This window comes from Trichosurus vulpecula, chromosome 6, assembly GCF_011100635.1.
Source record: "Trichosurus vulpecula isolate mTriVul1 chromosome 6, mTriVul1.pri, whole genome shotgun sequence".
Classification (NCBI taxonomy): Eukaryota; Metazoa; Chordata; class Mammalia; order Diprotodontia; family Phalangeridae; genus Trichosurus; species Trichosurus vulpecula.
Window position 1 is genome coordinate 71,663,802 of NC_050578.1, and position 5,802 is coordinate 71,669,603.

Below are 5,802 nucleotides of genomic sequence, written 5' to 3' on the forward strand. Positions count from 1 at the left end.
TTTTTAACTTTAATCATAAAGCCTAAACTAAAATTTTGGTTTTGGGGTTTTCTTTTTTTTTTTAAGAAAGAGAGGATCCTCAAACACCCAGTCATTAGAACAAGAAAAAAACAACTTTTTCTGCCGGTTTCAGACCTGTATGTAATGGTTTTTTCCTCTATAAAAGAAGATTCCTCACCTCTATAGCATGGAATAACCTCCAGCTAAATAGTGACTACAAGCTTTTTTAAGGATATATTTTAAGCTCCCCTCTCTGTTCACCAAGGATAGCTTCTCTGTATATCTCTGACTTAGGGTCCAATGTCTTTATGACTCTCTATAAATCAGTTAATAAATATTTATTAAAAACCTACTATGTGACAGACACTGTGCTAAGCGCAAAAAGAGGCAAAAGATGGACCCTCTCCTCAAGTAGCTCACAATCTAATGGAGAGAGAGAAAGCAAAGAAATATATACAAACAAGCTATATACATGTGTAGTGTAGGGGTGGAGGGAGAGGGCACTAGAATTGAGAGGGGTTGGGAAAGGCTTGCTGTAGAAGATAAGAATTTCACTGGGACTTAAAGGAAGCCAGGAGGCAGAGATGAAGAAAGAGAGCTTTCCAGGCATGGGGAACAGCCAAAGAAAATTCCTGGAGCCAAGAGATGGAGTGCCTTGTTGATCAAATAGCCAGAAGGCCAGTGTCATAGAATCAAAGAGTACATGTAAGTGAAAAAGGTATAAGAAGATTGAAAAGCTAGGAGGGGGCTAGGTTAACAAAGACTGAACGCCAAACAATGTTTTGTATTCAATCCTGGATCCTCCATAGGGAGCCATTGGAGTTTTACTGCTTAATTCCCTTTTGTACATCCCATACCCCCAACCCATCATCAGAAGGGTTCTGACCAAAGAAACCTCCAAAGCTGTCTGGATCATACCCACTGATATTTACAGTGACCCAAGAAATTCTTTTGATTCTTCCTTGCAAATGAATCCAAGCCCCCACATGAAAGCTAATCCCAGAGAGCCAGATCATTGTTTTCCTTATGCCTAGAGTGTGTCTGTCTAGGTTGGGGGTGGGGGTTAGGAGGAGTATGGTTTTACGTTCTGTGCACTAATGCTGTGTTTTCATGGTGGATGTGAAGGTCCTAGAGGGCAAGAACAGTGCCTAGGTGCTTAACATCCATTTATCTTTTGGGGATTCTGGGAAGATAGTGGAATAGGTCGGAACTTTCCTTGATCACAGTGCTCTGTGTTTCTGAGATGCTGAGATGCTTGTTAAACAATTTTAACCTTGATATAAAAGAATCTTGGTTACGACTCTTAAGTTGAGATCTACTAATGCTACAATGATCATTTAGGGAGGTTTATAATCATACAGTATTTTTGCACATACAAAAAACATTTAAGTCTTTATTAAACAGTCTTTGGATTTAGAGGAAATAATGATAGAAGAGAAAGAAGTCAGGCAGCTACCCTCTTCCCCTTTATTTCACTTCAACATACAAAACATACACAAATCTATTTATAATATCTGAAAAAAAACATATGGCAAGGCGCTAGAGAAATGGTCAAAGTTTTCCCTACAACTATGCAATAACTTTTGACCAAAGAACTAGAGAAACTCTGCCATTCTGTTCAACTGAGTCCCCATGATTCCCTAACAAAAGCCCTCCCTGGACTCTTGCTACAAGGGCCTATGTTAAGTGGACAGGACGGGAGGAACGAGGAGGAAGCACTCTCCAGGAATAAGCCTGTACCCAGGGGTGCTCCAAGACCTGAGTGAAGGGGAGTCATTCTGAGGGGTTATGTCTGAGCATCTTAGAGATCAAGTCCTGGGCTCCAGAAGGCGGAGATGAAGGCAATTTCAGGTCTACCTTGGTGATCCATCTATAGGTCTCACTGCGAGAGGAGCTTTCAAAAGGAGGATTTCCCACTAATAGTTCATAGCACAGCACTCCAATGCACCAAAGATCCACCTTTTCATCATGTGTATGTCCTTCAATTATTTCAGGGGGAAGATAATCTAGGGTCCCACACGTTGTCTTCCTCCTAAGGGAGGGGGCATGGACAGACCAGCCGAAGTCAGCAATCTTGAGCTCTCCTCGAAGTCCCATGAGTAGATTCTCAGGTTTAATGTCTCTGAATCACTTTCTTCCCATGGCAGTAGATCAAGGCATCTGCCAGCTCTTCCATGATCAGGGCTATGCATTGCTGGTCAAATGTATGGCTCTTCTGCAGCTCCTTGTAGAGTTCACCCCGAAGTGCAGGTAAACCCGACTACAGTCATGAAAGTAATTGTAGAGGGGAAGGATGTTGGGGTGCCGGAGATGAGACTGGATCTCAATCTCTCTTCAAAGCTGGTGTTCCATACCCTCCTTCTCCATCTGAGACTTGAAGAGAACCTTCAGTGCCACAATGAACTGGCTGTTCTTTTCCTGAGCCAGGTACACATTCCCAAACTTGCCCTTACCCAGCTGCTGCCCAATTTCAAAAGCATCAATTTTGAATTGACGCACTGGGAGGGTCTTCACATTGCTGCTATCCATCCCTATCCTGCCAGGTACAGCTGCTGACTGGCTGCTTGGAGGCTCTAGAACAAGTCTGGAACGATTCATGAGAAGGGTGGAAAAGAGAGTGGCTATCTCTTTTCCGGAGTATCCTCAAGGGTAGGGCATTCAGGCTGTACTGATGCAAGGATGAGCTGTAACATCCTAGATGGGTATTCTCCTTCTCTGACATCTTGCAAAGGAAAGAGGCAGTGGAGGGAATTAGTTTGGGTCTCCACTACTCCTTCTCAGAGTAGCCACCACCTCAGTGTAAGGAGAAGTAGAAGCTCAGTCCAGTCCTGAAGGAAACACATTCGAAAATGCCGCCCCAGCAGTACTGGCTGAGCCTGCTTCCTCCACTCGGCTCTCATTGGCTGAATCATACCTTGAAAACAAGAAGAAGAACCTATAATCATACAGTTTTGAATGTCTTATTCCAGTTAAACAAAAGAATAATAATAACTTGCTGCCATTTGCTAACTTCTGCCTTCTCTCAAGAAATCAAACTACCTTAAAGATATAACTTCAATTCCTCATCTCATGTTTCAGTGAATAACCATAAAATAATAAAAGAATATTAAATCAAAAGAAAAATAGGAGATTTTTTTTCAGAAGCTTTGCCTGATAGAAGCAGGTGACTTATACCACCATAAAATATCCTTGTTATAGTTTTCTTGGGGCAAACAATTTAATCTATATCTTTAAATTAATAAAAGTTTATTTGGAGTTTTTAAAGCTAAAAAATATAGTTCACAGTATAATTCTTTTAATCTCCAATCCAAACCATTCCCATAATAAATTATGGCAGTAACAGCTGGCTGCCAATGAAGTCAACTATTAATTGTATGTTCACTGCACTGCCTCACATAAGTCAATATGAATAATGAGCAGTCCTTCCTGTACTATAGATACAAAGAACTAAAACTGCAATATAATTTAAGGTCGGCTGTCATATCTCTGGGACTAGGTGTCACTGGTTGCCTCTTTGCTGGAAGCGTGGCAAAAATGAGAGGCATATTGTACAACTAATATGCTCTCTATGGAGAAAACCCCCAGTCATCTCTATAAAAATGATGTTAGAAAACATTTATGACTGTGTATCCCAGAGAGATGGGTCACTCACCAGCTCTTAAAGACCTCAAGGGTCATTCAAAATTCTCCCTCAGTAATTGATCTCAGAGGCTGACTACTTCACCTCCAATATTTCAAATTCTCAAAAGCCCCTCATTGACCACATACTTATGTTTTCACCATTTCTCCCATTCATTCACTGCTACTAAACCTGTTTTTGCCATAACAGCAACCACTGGTCAGGTCTTCTCTATCTCAAAGACAGGAAGAAAAGGGGCAGCATTTCCTCAAAAATGTTACTTTCCTCACATTGCCATTCTATCAATATCAAATAATCAGCAGGAATGTATTTAGGATCCATTATGTGCCACACCCTGTGCTAAGTATATTGAGACAAAAAGAAATAATCCCTGTTTTCAGGGAGCTTACATTTTAAGATAAATACAAATTTCAAAGAGTGTACTAGGAGCTTGAGGAGATTAGGAAAAGCTTCATGTAGGAGGGGGCACCTGAGCTGATATTCTAAGAGATGGAAGTGAGGAAGGAATACATTCTGCCACTGTGCAAAGAAATGAAATGAAATCCTGTATGAGGATTGGCATATAGGCCAGGTTGGCTGAAATGTAAAGTGTGTGAAAAGGAGTAATTTATAGTAAACCTGGAAAGGTAGGTTGGAGCTTTAAAGGACAGTGGGCTGTGTCTTTTATCCCAGAGCAAGAGATAAAGGATATATGTAAGGGTGAGGGTAGAGGTGAGGGGGTGATGGATTCCTTTGGCAGTCTCTTGAAACCTATATACTCCTTCTTAGAAAATTTTTAAATTGATAAAATAAAATACATAAGATTACAAATGAAACCAATTATATTGACATAGTTACCCCCCAAAAATGTGGTTTTTAATTCACAGATCCCAGGTTAACAATCCCTGGCCCAGAAGCAATTGTTCACTGACAATACTTTAGAGGAGGTTCAGAGTGCCGATAGTCCAGTACAAAAAACTTGGAGCTCACAATAAGATAGTAAAGCAAATCAGGTTTATAGAGAGGAGACAACTCACAAAGTGCAGGGCAGCAAAGGAGGATGATGGGTCCTGGGTGGAAGTGAACACCCCACTGGAGCCCTTGAGGGAATGGGGCACCCTGTTCTCCACCAATAAAGTTTGGTGGGGTTTTTTAATTTCTAATTTTATTTTTAATTTAAACAAGCATTTCTATAATATCAAATCTGGCCTGTTTTATCTGGGACAAAACAAGCATTTCTATACCATGATATAATGTTTAAACCATATTATAAGGTAGTAATTGTTAAAATTATCTGGTATTAGGTAAGAAATAGAAAAATAAATCAACAGAAGAGTTTAATGAGTTTTTACAGGGTTCTTATCTGGATCCAGCAGGACCTAGACATTGGTGCAAGGGAGTGAGGAACCTGGAACATGGGCAGTGCTGATTCATGATAATGGGTAGAGGGAAGAGTCCTGATTAATTAGAGGCTTGTTGATACTCAGACTCCCTGCTGGTAGGAAAAAGGGGCTTCATTGTTCAAACAGTAGGGAAGGCTACTGGAATACTCCTTCCAGAGCCACTGCAGGTTCTAGAACCTCAGAGCAACATAGTTAGCTAGGCATCGGCTTTAGAAATAACTCTTTTTCAGGTGTGTAAGGGATGGATTTAAGATGGGGCAAACTTAAGGCAGAGAGACCAATAAAGAGGTCGCTGCAATAGTTGGGCAATTATGCACATCTGATAGTAATGGGTAAACCAAAAGGAATTGTTTTCTTCACCCTTGTCTTCTAGAAAAGGTGACCTGAACTTATTGGCTCCAATTCCTCATTCCTTACTCCCTACTATATTTGGGTTCCACCACCCCACTGAAACTGTTCTAATGTCAACAATGACCCAAGTAACAAATCCAGATTCTCCTCACCTCTCATCCAGGTTTGATCTACATCTAACTCTCTGAATCTCAGTTTTCCTCATTAGTAAAGTTGGAGTGCAGGATTATTGATCCTTTGGGACTTTTCCATTTCTAAATTCTATAATCTTGTGAACACAATTCCTTCCTTCCATCCACCAAAAAAGGAGTTTAAAAGTTAGTCAAGGATAAAGCATGTACACAATGAGTATGATATGAGGCTGAATGAGATAAAGGTAAATGAGAGGTATAAAAAAGAGCTAAACTATAAGAAAAGAGAAATCACTAT

The 5,802-nt window shown here is 40.5% G+C and overlaps 1 pseudogene; it reads right to left on the reverse strand.

Annotated features, from left to right (window-relative positions):
* Positions 1 to 1,677: 1,677 nt before the first annotated feature.
* Positions 1,678 to 2,747, reverse strand: LOC118854643 (annotated as a pseudogene).
* Positions 2,748 to 5,802: the final 3,055 nt, after the last annotated feature.